Source organism: Andrena cerasifolii, chromosome 6 (assembly GCF_050908995.1).
Source record: "Andrena cerasifolii isolate SP2316 chromosome 6, iyAndCera1_principal, whole genome shotgun sequence".
Taxonomy (NCBI): domain Eukaryota; kingdom Metazoa; phylum Arthropoda; class Insecta; order Hymenoptera; family Andrenidae; genus Andrena; species Andrena cerasifolii.
The window spans coordinates 16,615,863-16,631,737 of record NC_135123.1 but is presented as its reverse complement, the minus strand read 5'-3'; the positions used below and the strand labels follow the sequence as shown (position 1 = coordinate 16,631,737).

At 38.9% G+C, this 15,875-nt stretch overlaps 1 protein-coding gene across 7 annotated transcripts in view; it reads right to left on the bottom strand.

Annotated features, from left to right (window-relative positions):
* Mp (collagen XV/XVIII-type protein multiplexin) overlaps positions 1-15,875 on the bottom strand; it is a 325,990-nt gene that overhangs the window by 109,614 nt on the left and 200,501 nt on the right. The window lies entirely within an intron of this gene.

Here is a 15,875-nt window from a genome sequence, read left to right as displayed (position 1 = left end):
GGAACGAAGCCTCAAATCGTAATTACATACCTGCACATCTACACATTCCGAACCAGAATACCCAGCATTGTTAAGCGTTATTCAATAGCACGTTATTGTATTGCGCGCTATTTACTTGATAACTTAGACGCTTATTAAATACACGTACTGACAATTGCTCGTCGTTATGCAGAGGAAGTTGCAAGTTGCTGAATCTATGCCCACCGCATTAAAGTTTACGGACACTTGGGATAATTCAGCTACGAAAGAATATTTACATAAGAATATCTTTATCTCCATCCTACGATAATTTCAGTAAAATTCTAGACTCATTCGAATTTACAAGTTACTATGTATATTTCTCCAGAATATAAAGCTTCTTCGTGATAGCTTGATATTTATTTCTGGCCATGGACGATCAGGTTTCGCGATTGGTTTGCGCAACTTTGAACGTAACACGTTGTAAACGAGGGCAAGGAATGATGCAGTGATATAGCAACTAGGAGACGTCCGTTTTGGATGCAGGAAAATCCCCAAGTGCTACTGCTGTCATAAATGTAGACAGTATGCGGGATGCACTGATATCCATGGGGGTGTTAGTGAGACGTCGTTTCCGGAAATTCGGACTGCAATGTCTTGTAGGAAGTAACTCGGTGCTATGTTAATACAGTAATACTGATCACAAGGAAAACGTTGTCCGAGATACAAATGAAATTCCAGCGGAATTTGCAGTCATTGCAATGTTATATCAAAACCCTCATCCGTTCCTCATTTCACGAATTAAATCTGTTCCTTGGTGTCAGATTCGCACAGTGGTAAAAGATCGATGAAATGGCAAGGTAAACAGTTATTTTTCGATATTTTTTTTATACAAATTGATGAGTTAACATTTGCATCTTAGATTTTTCACAAGTTTCACCAAGCTTACTCTGCCAGAGTTCCACACTGACATAATTGTATTTAAATATATAGGGGTAAAGTTCTATTTCTCCCAGTTTTTGAGTTACGACGTGTAGAACCGGACCCCATTCAGAACATAATTTTTCCGCCTGGTAACACTTTTATTTCCTGCGCTCGAATTTAAAATAGAATAATATTATGTCACGAGCTATATTATGCAATATTTTCCTTTCTTAAAAATTCTTTCATCCGACCACACTGCAAAATCGTAACTTAAATATTTAAGTAGGTACAAGACTAGACGGAAAAATTATTCTCGAATCAAAAATCGGGTCCTGAGTCGCAAATCGGGTCCCGAAACGACGAATATCTTATATATTTCTGTGTTAACAAACGTCCTGGAACCCGACCCGAACCCGAAAATAATTCTCGAACCAACCCGCGCCGGAAATATCAGGTACCCGCACACCCATAGGAAATTCCAACGTTTCACCGCCAACTCAATATTCATAACCAGAGGAAAAGTGGTAAGCTCGAATCCAGCCCGCGGCGAGCAGGAAGCGGAGGTCAGCGGACGAGCTTCCAAAGAACACCGAAAGGGGCCGGAGCAGAGCGGCCGCGAGCAATAACGTCGGCTCTTTCGAGGGCAGTCAATCGGATTTTATTAAAACACCCGTTCGATCGGTTGCACCATCCGAACGCCTTTGCAGAACGACGGGTACGACATGGCGGCGAGCGCCGAGTCTGCAACAAAGGGGTGCTAGAACAAATGCGCCGGGATCGTTGCGGATTCGCAGCTCGCGGAGAGCCGCTATGGCTTCGACTTTCTGTTGCACACGTGCACCGGCATAATTGGAACGCGTCCCGTGCATGCAGTTATCATAATGGGCCGAGCCAGCCGAGAGGGGACAATTGAATCCCCCCGCCACGCTGGGAGCTTCTTTGAGCAACAAGACTCGCTGGAGCGCGAAGCTTTTAATTAAATTCGAGGGACGATTGGCCCGCGGTCGGTTCTGCGAGCAGGCCGCTTAATTATGTTCCCCAGAGTCGATTCTCCAGCGACATTTCCGCTGAACGTCGCGCCCCGACGTTGGTAGGCGCCTCGCCACGCGTACGGCCGCTTTTCCAACAGCTCCAGAGGAGGCTTCGGGGGCTTCGAGCTTCAGTTTTAGTACATACTCGCGGAGAAGGGTGTGTTTGGTTCCGGGGGTATTGAATGCTGGATGGAATACGGAGATCCTGATTGTTCTGTGTGTTTAACGCTTTGGAGGGGAGTACGTTGCTCACGTAGTCGATATAAGTTCCATTTTACTCGTGTTAAAGTGAGCTTTTATGTTAGACTTCTGTCGTATTGTGAAATAAGATTCTTAGAATAAGAATTGCGAATAAAACGAAGCTATTCGAGAGTAGCGAATAATTTTTTACTCGAATAAATTTTTATTCTTAAAATTAAATTATTCAGAATAACGAATAATTTTTTATTCAAATAAAGTTTTACTTTAAAAATTAAATTATTCAGAATTAGGAATGATATTTTATTTGAATAAATTTTTATTTTAGAAATTAAATTATTTAGAATAACTTCATTTTCTTCGAAATTTTTATTCGAAGATTATTCAAATAGTACCCAACTCTGCTTAGGAGTTTCAAGAAGTAATACGAATGGTAACTACCCTATGTAATTTGATATTTGGGGTGCATTTAACACATTGACTGCCATAGGGTCACTAGAGACCCTGCCTCCGAACTTACCTTTTTTATGGAAGGCTGATAACATATAAATCTTTAGATTGGCAAACTTCTAGATCGTGTTACTGTGATTAGGAACGATGTGGACTTACGTTCGACGACGCACTTTTAAATTACAGCGAGTGAACGGAATGAATATTCGACAAATTATATGCAAAAATTCTATGGGATCCTTTATAAATAAATTCTAACGTCTTAACATTAATTTCCAAAGAGGAAGCACCGAACTCTAAGGAAACGATTCCTTATCGAGGCCATAAATGAGGGATGACGTAATGAGACCGGAGAGCTCGCAGCCGCTCGATTTGTCTTTCAATACTTCAGCGATTTTATGAATAGGCATCGATCTAATTTTTACGTGTTGCTTTGTGACTCGCGAAGTTCCAGAATTGATGAGACGGAGTCCTGATGAAAGGGAACGGCGGAGAGAGATTGAATGGGTGGGACGGAAAGTGTTCTCTGAAATTGATTGAGAGGTCGATAGGAAATACCGCGTTAAGAACTCTCGCAACGGGGACTAATTGTATACGGCGTTGGCCCAGGGCAGATGAATCTTTTCTAGAAAGTCGAGAAGATATCACTTCTCCAAATCATTTGGAAAATGTCGGCATAACTTTGATCGTAAATTACGATACTTTCCTTTAAAAACATGTAACTTAAGTTCGTTCTATATTCATCGCAATCAACGTTGTTCACATCAGAAAACCGTAAGATGGAAACAAACTGTTTCGCTCTTCATACTCTGACAATGGAACCTCGAATGTGAAATGTCTCGCTGAACATGCAGCTTCTGCTGCACGAAGAACTCGTAAAGTTCGCGCACGTATACCGATAATAATGAGGACACGTGCCGTGTGGACAGTTATTATAATGAAGCGAGCAAACGGAACGGTACAGGTCGATTCTTACGTCGGCGGAGCTTCTGCCGCGCCTCGTTCCTGGAACGACTAACCGCGTTAAGCTGCGACCGGCTTGATTAAGTCGCAGATTCGCTTATCGTTTTTTCGCGTGTACAATGGGCCAACATTTACGAAGGAGTTCTAATAGGAGAACGATCGTTTTGCTAGCCACTGAAGAGTGAAACTAATTTACAACATCCTACGATGAAAAGCATGTACTGTGTAATATTAATAATAAATTTGTCAAAAGAGCCTCAGATGAGATTCGCCAGGATAACTTCACGACAACTAGAAAATATAGCTATTACATTAATAGTTAATCCAGTCCAGAAAATGTAAGCCAACCAAGGATCTTTTCGCTCGAGTTACTTCTCTCCATCGGTGAGTATTTCAGATTCTTTCCATCCTTTTCTACTGTCTTAAAAGTATCCCTTTGCCAAGTAATTATCTCCGAAATACTAGCTGCGAAGCATAGTAGAGCCACGTCCAAAGGGGGTTTCAGATCGTGGTTACTGATACCCTATCCCATCAAGGTAGCACCGCCACAGTAATCGAGAAAGGAACTTGGGTCACAAAACGAAAACCTATATACCTGAGAAAGCAATCATTACCTACCATCTTCAAACTTATCAAAACATTACAGAGTTGAGCATCAACCTCCACTTCTGAAGCATCCTGTATTAAATCTCGCCGCGGCTTTAATAGAAACTTCTATGAATGACAAAAGCTAATTTATCACGCCGGGGAAGAATGTAGAACAGGGGGTCCTTCCCAATTCTTCTCTGTCCCGGCTATATTAAATCCGTACCTACGCTATATAAAAATTCTTGAATTTCAAGCAGCCACTATATTCTCGCATATGCATGTCCCTGGGAAATGATAATGCTCCGCTGTCTCTGCTTATCGCGGCTCTGTGTCCACGGGACCGCGCAACTTCGCCCCGCCGACGGAACAGAAACAGCGCCGCTGTTTCAGTTTGATCCTTGGAGAATAGCATTGCCCATCGTCCTGCACCGTCTCGCGCTTTGACGCGTAATTGCGCCGACTTCAATCCGCCAGTTTTGCACCGCGAGCTTGCGCAACTGCCCTCCAGAGATGCTCCGTTAATCGCGCCGCATTCGCACTCGTGCAGAGGGCACGTAGCGCGGCGCGTATGAATCACTAGCGTTCCAACTCGGGGCGTTTTCAGAAGAGACGCTTTTGTGGCTCGCATCTGGCATTTGGGATATATCCAAGCGATCTCTATCTTTCAGATCTTCAAACGCTTTAGTCGAGGGTTCTTTGGCGCTGCGTGTGGGAAATTGGTAATTTCGGCGGTGGAATTATTTTTCTTGGTTTTTTTGCGAATTTCGTTGAGATGTATGTACTGAGCGATATCAGCGAACGGATGTAGTAATTCAAGTTTAGATATTAGAAGCATGCCTATCGAAATTTGTGTATTGAATGGTGCTTGGGGGTGAATACATTTTCAACTCTATTTTGGAATGGTAGCTAATAGAGTAGAATAGTTATGAAGCTAGAAAATTCGTTCCATTCTATGAATTACGAATTTCCTCACCTTTGTAAAGTTTAATAGAATCAGTGTGTGGTAATAATTGAAACTTTGGTGGGTCAGTTATGGAGGGCGTACTTGGAACGCGAAGGGCTAACTCGAACTGCGATAAAACAATTTTTCCGGCAATTTCGAACTACCGTTCGATATTATTCGTAAAATTAACGCTTCGTTGGTGAAGCTGTTCCTTAATGGAGGTTGATAAAACTTGTACGATAGAATTTAAATTTGAACGGTTTTAGCATTCCATAGGGAGCTTGGAGCGTTGAGAAGTTTCGCCTGAATTCGGAATATTTGTAATCGTAACTTGTGCTAAAATATTCTGAATTATTCTACGACTGAATCGTATCGATGATAAAAGTTTTTCTTCCAACTCGTGAAATTGGGAGTTTTCTGAATTCTAATATTGATAATTGCTCGCAGGCCTGCATTATCTGATAGCATTTAGGCGAATCCTATTCGATCGTTCCACGCAGATTTACGTTAAAATTTCTATTTAATAGCAAGTAGCTTTCAAGTGAACTGCTTTTCGACATGCCGTGCTCCTTTGCAGGAAGCTTCACTTAAGCGAATTACATTTCCCTTCAGAGGAATGTTCGAAAGCAAATTCGATTATTAAAACGGTCTACGAGAATACTTCAGGAGACTCTGTATGCAGATTAATGATATGCGAAGGTAGAATATGCACATTCACTTTGATTTTAATCGGTACACTGCAATTGTACATAAAATATTTTCCAATTAAAACTAGCAGAAGGAAACGATTGCGACAATAATCACAAACAACACGTCACAATCAACGCCGACTAGATTCTACTGTATCGGTATTAACAACAATTAAAATCCAAAGAAACCTTAAAACTTTATATCCACCATGCTCTCCACTCTAGTACTTGCGAAAAAAGGGAGCAGATGGGCGATGTAAGAAGAATCTTGCTGTAAAAAAGTCCGACAATCCATTCAGTTAACAGACTATTATACTCTGTACACAAAGGGACTCTCAATTATAGGATGCATGAGGAAGATATTGAAAAAGCGATTCAACTTTCGTTAACGCGGAGCTCTCGCTGAAAGGGATCTGCAAATTGAGGACAGCCTTTATTTAAATGAGAATAGAACGGTGGATATCGAAGTGCCCTATATCAACTCGGATCCCTAGCAAGTAGCTATAACAACAGACTGCTACGAGGCTGCTGTAACTAGGTTTTGTTGTCTTGGCTGCAACGGTTGCCCCTTGGAGAACAGTGCCGCCTAATGTTCCGTCCATAGTTGCGGCTGATTACGTCTCGCCCAGAGTCAACTGTTTCACTGGCGTTGGCCCACTGTTTAAGGGTCGATTCGTATCGTGTCACCCATGCACATATCGCGAATTGTCACGCTCGAGTAGCTGCGTGGATACACGTTCCGTTCAAGGGAGGTAGTTGATTAATTGTGTGTCGACCGAATGAGTTTCTCGTGGACGTGAAACGGTTGACGACTCTGTATGAATAATACAAGATAAATGACTGTAATTCAAAGTTGTTGCACGCTTGATTTTATAAAAGAACATGTGTTGTTCCGTTGATGGAGCGAGTGGGATTGCTGAAGTGAATTCTTTGCGATGGACACTTTAGGGTTCGAGTTCTTTGAGTTTCTACTTGGATACTGCACAGGGTTATTACAGAAGAAATGGACAGTTTCAGTATTTTATACAAATGGAACTGTTGAAGATATTGAGATGCACCTTAAACTGGTTTCGTAGGGTACTATTGAAGTTTTGTTGTACAGTGGGGGCAAAAGTATTCGGACACACTTTAAAAACAAAATAACTTTTTTAAAATTGGTTTAAACGAAGTCACAGGGTGTTTAATCGGGACAATATCTTCAACAGTTCTTTTTTTTTTTATAAAATGTTGAAACTGTCTATTTCTTTTGTAATAACCCTGCAGTTTGATTCCTTGGGGTAACGTGTGCTCCTTTTCTTCTAGTTTGTCTTTTCGGGTTGTCGATATTCTACGCTACCTTATGATTCGGGAATTAAGGGACTGTTTGAGTTTTGAATGAAACGTTCCGCGACAAGTTGGCACCCTGCCCTCGGGCTTTTGTGAAACACGAGAAAAATAAGGGAGCCCTGAAGTATTGGCAAATATTTGAGCTCGTTTAGAAGCGTGTATTTATTAACGAATCGAGGATGAAGTAACAAGGTATGTCATTGGGAAATGGGAATATTTTTTTAGAAATGTTTCTTCCAATTTGTTTTTCCAAAATTCAATGTTAATTGTTAATTGTATTTTCATCAGTAAAATTGAAATCAAAATATCTTGACATTATCTAAAAGTATAGACAATTTAAACTAAAGAAACTAAGTGTTCTGAAAATAATGGGGAACACGTGTTTATAAAATCTAAATGTGTAATTGTATTTACATTGATATTACATTAATAGCAAGATGAACAATTTCCAACGAATAATGAATTCAACTTTCTATTTCCACTAATTCTACTTTTCGTATTTTACTTACTGAAGATGAAACACACAAAGTTTTACTCATCATTATTAACACAAATCTTTCACCTAAATATGATTATCGCACCTAAAGAATTCCATCAATTACAAAATCATTCACGTCCCATTACCAACATCGCAAAGAAAAGTTGCAGTTTACTGTGCATTCAGTCAAGCGTCGACTCGTTAATTACGATTTAATTACATCAGCCGACGTTGCGTTCTCAGCAAGTAGAAGGACCTAATTACAAAGCTACTTTCGAATTATCACCCATTTAATCTCTAATCCATTCGAAATGGCAATTTCATTGGCAGATTTCGCGAAACCCAGGGAAATAGGAATCCTCAACAGTGAAAGATTGAGAGCATCGAACGGGATATATCGATGGACGGTTATTCGCCTGTATAGCTTTCAGTGAGACTGTCTGCTTAATTTATCTGGCCCACGCCTAATAGAATGTCACGTACGAAAATTCGCAGAGAAATAATTTGTGCCCGCGAGGCACCGACAAGCACAGCTCGACCAAAGCTCGCATTTAAAAATCCGTTTCGACGTGGCTCGCTGGAAATTCGAGCCAACGATTCGTTATCTTAGCCCGCGAACGCAGACGAGATACAACTGGTATCTGTTGAAAAAGGAATCGCAAAAAATCACTGCTAAAGCCCGCCAAAACTAAACGCTTTGTTTTGTGCCACAATGAAGTATTAATTTTCAGGTAAATAATTCCTCTAAGATGACACTGAAATTGCTACAGCTGTTGCTGACAATATTTGTGCATAATTTGATTTATGAATATACTTTTTCATTACTTGCATTATTCTGACTATATTTACTGCAGGATCTGGAAAAACTTCACATTGCTTAGAGGCTTTATAGTTTAAAGGGCACAGATTTCTGTGATATAGAAAATATTTTTTTTTTTAGATTTTTTGAAATATTTAAAACATGTTAGAACGTATAGAGCCAGGAGTGACACAAAGAACCACGTCAGAAGTACGTGATATTTTAGTAAGTCTGCTACAAAAAGCATTCAGGACTTTGAAATGAGTTCTTTGCAAGAAAAACTTTGTTATATGAAAGGTTTCTTTAGTTTTGTTTGATGAAGAAAATGTGGGAACCTGCTGAACTATGTAAACAGTGGTATAGCTTGAGAACTTTAACTAGAATTGCTGATATTTAAATTTATAAATATTTATCAAGCTCTTGTTCGTTCTGAGCAACTTTTATTAGAACCGACGTTTCAAATAACGTACATGCTGAGCGATAAATGTGGGAAAATGAAGATACATACGCCTCGAACGCGAGAGAGGAGCAAAGTGCAACGGAGCAAGTGGAAGAGGTATGAATATGGTCAGACACTCTGCAAACCAATATTACTGAAACTGTATCTGCCTATAACTTCTTGCATATACGATATCTCCAAAATTCTTTCAAGCAAAAGGCGTGCCCGTGAGCGCCATATTTTCCATGCGTTTATTGGATTAAAAAAAATCCATTCTTTTTTAGATCAACACATGTATTATTAATTAAAAGAAAAATCACATTTCTGTCTATTATACCTGCGTCACATCCATCTTGAAAAAACACCTATATTTAAAGCCGTCACACTGTTGATCCCCCCTGAACTGCCTATAAAATCTGTACCGTTAGAAATTTCGACCCAAAATTTTAACTGGACATTTTTGAGATGTTGAATGAAAATATGCAAAAAAAATTTCGATTTCTTGACCGGCGAATGCCCTTAATTATTCCACAGTACGTGTGATTGTACAAAGAGCGATGAGGTTAAAATTCAAGAAACCCGATATTTCAAACACAACTAGTTTGTATGCCATTACATACTAAAACCTTTTTCTTCTCACAAATCCTATCACGCAATAAACTTTACATCTGTTGTTCCAAAGTAAACCACACTGTACAGTAGTATTCCGTTATACACTCTTATTTATTCCTCACTCCCCTTTTTTAATTTAAATCTCGAACTTCTAAATAGTTTGAAAAGCCGCCTCAGTTTCATGAAAATCGGGGAGAAAGTGCAACGAGGAGGGTACGAATCGGGATGATAGGGTTTCAAGTGGTTCTCGAAGTTTAAACCTGATTTAAATTTTTCACCGGCGACACAACGCTTAAACTCGACTTAAGATTTAAGTTTCGCGAGCGAACCGTGGCTGGGAAGTGTTTCTGCAGTTATGAACTATAATAATAGTGCAAGGCCGTTGTGGCTAAGCGGAAATTGTACTTTCCACGCGACGGAGGATTTCGGTTTTCGCGTTCACCGTCTCGCTGTTATTATCTCCGCCTAGTCGAGCAAAAATTATACGACCCAGCTTTTCGCCTCCAACGACATTCGTCCCTCTGTCTTTCAATTAGACACCCGATAGAACAGAGGGACAGGAAACGCCATAGCTTCCCAGAGGGGAATTGCTTCGAAAGGGAATCGTGCATGCTAAAAACATAAACGCTTCACGAGGGAAACAAAGTTTCATATTTACGTTCGAGGGCGTACATTTATTCTCGAATTCTGCTGCCAGGCAGAACAATTGAATTGCACTTTTTTTTAGAAGAACGATGAGCATGCAGCGCTATAAACGCGAGCAGCACGTACTATACAGCATTTCGTTTTATTCTTACCCCACGCGGAAAATATAATTCTGGAGAAGGAGGAATAAGTGGCATGGCCTTCTTAAGGAGAACTTACACAGATAATTTAAAGGTAATTTAAGGAACTTTATAGCAGAATGTGGTATCAGATACCATATTCTTCTCATAGTGAAGAATTTAATGTTTCGAGGGAAAGATTTGACCAGGAAGAAGATACGATCAGGCTTTATCTTATATCCAGACAGAAAATCTTGGAGTACATCATTTCTTAAAAGCGAAGTCGTCTTTCGAGAAAGGAAGATCTTACAAAATTTCGTGGAAATGGAGGGAAAGGAGTACAAATTTCACGATATCATACGCTTGGAAAGGTTAGAGGAATAGTTTAAGGTCTTAAAAATTTGTTCGCAAATTTGACAAACGTACCCGTGGCCAATCGATTAAACAAATTACCAATGTCAGTCTCGCGCTAGTTTGCATTTCTAATTGCAGTTTCTATGGCTGTGCAGAGGGGTCCAAGCCTGTCTACGAGATCGAATCCTGTTCGTCCTTGCGAATTTGTAGCTGGACAGGAATTTCTCCTTGTAGACAGGCTGGCCCGTGGTTTGCGAACACATCGAACTGTATAATGTCAACATGTCGACCAACCTACAGCCCTTTAATATTTGAATAATCAACACGCTGTGTCAGCAGAAGTTCCGTTAACTACAGTCCTTGTTATAGCGCCTGCAATCTAATTACAGCGAGAGGAAAGATTGCGCAAACTCTGTAAAAATGTATCGGACACGTCCATTAATTTAATGCAAAAACATTTCCTTTCTCACTTATTTGCCGATCAACGTGGAAATTTACTTTCAGGAAAAACGAAATATTCAATTCAATTTAATTTCGCTGAAACTCTTTTTGGAAGGGAATAATGAACTTGTGGTTTACTTTTCATTCGTTTTAATAATGTAGGTATATAGATGTGTCGTTCATGCTTTAATTCATGTTTTTGTTTCCTTCGGAATTAAACACGTGACAGAATTCTCGAAGCAAATTTAAACGACTTTACGAAAGCAAATAGGGCCAGAGAATTTTTTTTTTAGAAATCACTATTACGTATGGTGGTCAAGGTTATTAGCATTTCATGTTTTTTCGCGTTATTACAGGTGTTTAAAGATAATTAGACTTATGTACGTGTATGCATATATATATATATATATATATATATATATATATATATATGGAGTTATCGAATCTTGCACTAGGTTCACTTGAATTCGCGAATCTGAATAGACCATTCATTGTACGAGGCTATTCGAGGTCTAAGGTATTTTGGGGCAATCAAAGTAACTGATTGTACATTTGAACTCGCCATTGTTCGTGGCTAAGCTTTCCATTCAAATGACATACGAAAAGAATTGTTATACTGCAGCAGCAATACATTACACTGCCAAAGATAGTCTCATAAACGAATGTTGGTCATTCTGCAATCGTTTGTCACCATGCAAAGAGTGACAAAGCAAAATAATATGGATATGTGGGATCTGCATATGTTTAGATAGGGTCGAAATAGGTGGAAACTGATCTTGTTGCATATTTATGTAAATTCTCATACACGAGAAATGACGATAACGGAATATTGCGATTCAAAACAAAAAATTGAATCATTTCTCTTATTCTTTTAATTCTCCACTAAGAGATTTGCATTTTTTTCTCTGCACTTAATTTCTGCAAAATGAATTTTTATAAGATGGAGAATTTTATGGATTGTTTTTGGAAAGATTATGCATGTCAAAATTTCTGATTTTTATTGAATCTGAAGTGATACACCTAATTAATGTAACGAGACAAGTTTAATAAAATTGTATAAAAAGGATTATGTTCAAATATATTGAATTTTGAGAGTATTATACTTGTTTCGTGTATATGGATCTAATATTATAATTTCTATTTGTATTGTTCTCATAACAAATCATTTTATGGTTGTGCAGGAATCCTTTTGCAAAATGAAACAATATGCACGAACACCATTTGAAACCTATTGTTTTGTTCCCATGGTAGAAAGAGAAGCAAAGTTAAAAAAAAATTGTAAGAAGAGGATGTGAAAAGAGCTTTGACAAGATTCCGCTTTCAACCCCTCGTGTCGAAATCGATAAAGCCAAAATAAACCGAGACGAACAGTGGTGATGTCTGAGCGCAACAAGTTTCGGATCTGTCTTAAAGTTTTCTTTACATCAGAAGTCACGTTTAGTCTTCAAATTGATACTATAGCCTAACACTGGTTTCTTCCTTTCTCGTTCTAATTTGTTTTCCATTATTTACGCAAATAGACACCGTCCCTGTTTTGTCTGTATTATCAAATAACTAACGAAATAAGTGTAAAGATCGTGTTTTGTCACTACAAAGCAAGTGGTGCACAGTAACCTCCACTTCTGCCTGACTTATCATGTGGTTATACTACTTTCTGAAGAGATATCCAAACATGTACACAAGTTGTGTTACGATTTCCATTTTAACAGTTTTATATTTCTTCGTACACATACTATGGCTTTTACCCTGACCACCATTATTCTTTTTATTACCAGTACAAAATCTCTGTACTTTTTTAAATTCCTGAAAATGCCACTTCGAGTTTCGGAATAGCTGTAATATCAAAACTACTCCATGTACCACTGAAAACGCGAAGAAGTAATTAGGATACACCGAATTTCTTCTGCGAAAGGAAAGTTAGTTTCCTCTCGTTGTCAATGCGAAGGAAACAAATTACTTGTTTTTATCGAGAAACGCGAATCCAATCGTTAAAGAGTTAAAATGTTCACGGAAGACTGTTCCAGGGGTAACGTAATCCAGATAATGCTCTCCCTTTTTACAACGGCGACGATTCTCTTGCCACTTGGAGTAAGTTTCTGACACGTCGTGTCGAGTAATGTGCCACTGCGTAATAACAATTTATTAGGGAAGTTCGTTCGTGTCGCCGCGTATCCACTTCCATAGCTAACTTTTCTTAATGCACCAGCTGCTTAGCGACAACTTGGCAGCAGACGCAGCCAAATTAACACTAATGCCGGACTCCCCTCGTTTTCTAATTAAGTATGTTAATTCGCGCGCGGCCGCTACTTCTCTTTCGTATATTCTTTTCCAGGGAATTACGAGATGATTAAGTGCGCTGCTGTGAACTCACCCTCGCAGTGTGTTAGATGCTACATACTATTGCCAGGAGAATGTGCTGTGCATTCTCTGACGCGAAACAACGAGTATAACATTGACATTTTCAGGGGATACTTTCATGCAAACCTAGAGCATGCTACCGATTCTTTTATCGAGTAAACTATTTGGCCAACTCGACCACGAGTCGACAGGTAAGTAATAAGACGTTGAGTAAATTGACGATCAATAAAAATTCGACTTAATTTTTTTAGGGTTTTGGTAAGTTTACAGAGGAGGAAGATTTCGACGTGATCTTTGTCAGTGGGCTTGGGATCTTGAAACAGTCAAGTGTCCTATTAATATTTCTAATTTTCTTTCCTGTATATTTGCAAAGCTGTCGCGCATTTATAATGTAGCAGAACTGGAATTGATTGATGAAGCTAGATAAAAAGGAGCAAGCTTTTGAGTATTTCCAATCAACCAGCCACAATAGTACGTCCTATGTAAAAATCCATAGAGTTAATTAATTATCGGCGTTGACAGTAGTGTAATTCAATGTGCACATCGATGTGCACATCGATGATTTGATTGCTAATAGAGCAGAAATAACATAGCTGCAGAAAAAGTTTCTCTTTAATCACAGCTACAGGAGACGAATAATGGATGTTCAATGAAACAAGAGCCTCCCTTTGTCGCACGAAACTAGCCACGTATCAGATTCAATTAATTGTAGATCGTTAATCATGACATAGAAGAAATCAACGTTTAATTGCTTTATACGTTCAAGTAGGATTCATACGAATCAGATTTCAAATACTGAAGTGGTAGTTATATCGCGGTGCAAAGGAAAAAAGAATTATAAAACATTTCATCGAGTATTTGCAATTAAGGGCAACGCTTAACCCAGAAAATAACAAAACTTGTTGATATATAAATTTGACATGCAGCAATTAGGTCGTTGTGCAAATGGAAAAAGAGTAATGCAGCTTTCCATCAAATATCTGCTATTGACGTTCCCCCTCCGAAACACAAGCATCTATTTACAGAATTTTCTGGTGACCTAAGTCTTTTTGCAGCGAAAATAAAAGTCCCTCGTGGAATTCAGGATCACTGAACATAAGTAACACAAGTCCTCCCACTGTCTCTTTGTCTGTTCAAAGGGCAGCAAGAAAAGGCACGCGAACTAAATCGGAGGAGATGCGGAGGAACGAATCGGGCAAGAAGACGTTATCCGTATTTAAAGGCAAAGTACAACGAATCTCTGGAGAAATAGCATCTGGGCTGTCGAAGAAAAAGTGTACTACGGCAACTTTGCTCAAGTGAAGTAGCCGTATAACTTTCGAGAGTCGAACCAAAAGGAGAATAAAGGAAACCTGTAGAAAAATCCGTTGAACCGTTCCTGCTAACAAGAGCTACCAAGTTATTACGAGAAAAAAAAGTAGCTCCAGAAAGGGTCAAATTCTTCAGAGAACTTAGTTCACGGGAAAAATCACTCTTCTCTTTTGAATTCACAAATAGCCTGACACGTTTCGCCCTAATACAAAATAATATTGGTAAAGTGTTTTATAAATTTGCAATGCCCTTCATGGTTCCCCCACATAGTTTACAGTTAGCTACATCAGCCACAGCAAAACTCGAAAATAAGGTGCCGAACACTTCACCTAATTTATAACTGAAAAACTCCACTTATAAATCAGAAGGGGGGTGTACGACGTTCAGGTCACTGATTTAGTTCGAGTGTTGCATATAGCACACCATGCACAATAATATTTCAAAGACACAGGTTGCTCTACTCTAAAATGTACGAAAAAATAGATTGTAAGTTGTAAGTTGCAGTGACAGCTCGATTATGATCCGCAGAGTAACTCCAAGCATGTGTACATTTTCACTATATCTTCATTATTCCCACGATTAATTACTTCAATCATCCTCTTGCAGAATATTCTCCTTACGGAGATTATAAAGGCGTTAATAATTAAAAAAAAAGAAATAGTGATATATGTAATATATATGTGAAGCCATACATCAATATTTTTTTTTTAATTATTAACACACGGAGATTAAAAATGCGTAAGGAGATTATTCTACAAAACATTCTACACTTATTACAGACCTGTTGATACATTTATTTATAAATACAGTAGGTACTTTCTTAAATCACTACTTAGGTTGCATTCGTTTAGATACGAATAAACTAAATTGCATATTGCTACTGTGTGCTTGCAAAGTATCACGTTACATGAATATATCAATACGCATCATACCCTCCCTTTTCCAGTTAAGTTAAAAGACGAGTTCTAAAGTAGGAAATAGGCGAACTGTTTTGTGTCCTGTGTTTTACGTTTTCTATGACTGTATCTATCACAATTACACAAACTTTGGAGAGGAGAAAACTTTGAACCAGCCATCCTCCCAAAATTCAAAGCGGAGAAAATTTCAGTGAAATCAATGCTAGCAAATTCACACTCCCTCTACGAGTCCTTTAAAGCGTTACGAATAAATTCAGAGCAAGGAGGATCCTCCCTCATAAACGAACGATCCCTCGGCTAATCGAGGACCCTGTTCCCGAGGAGCTTCGAAG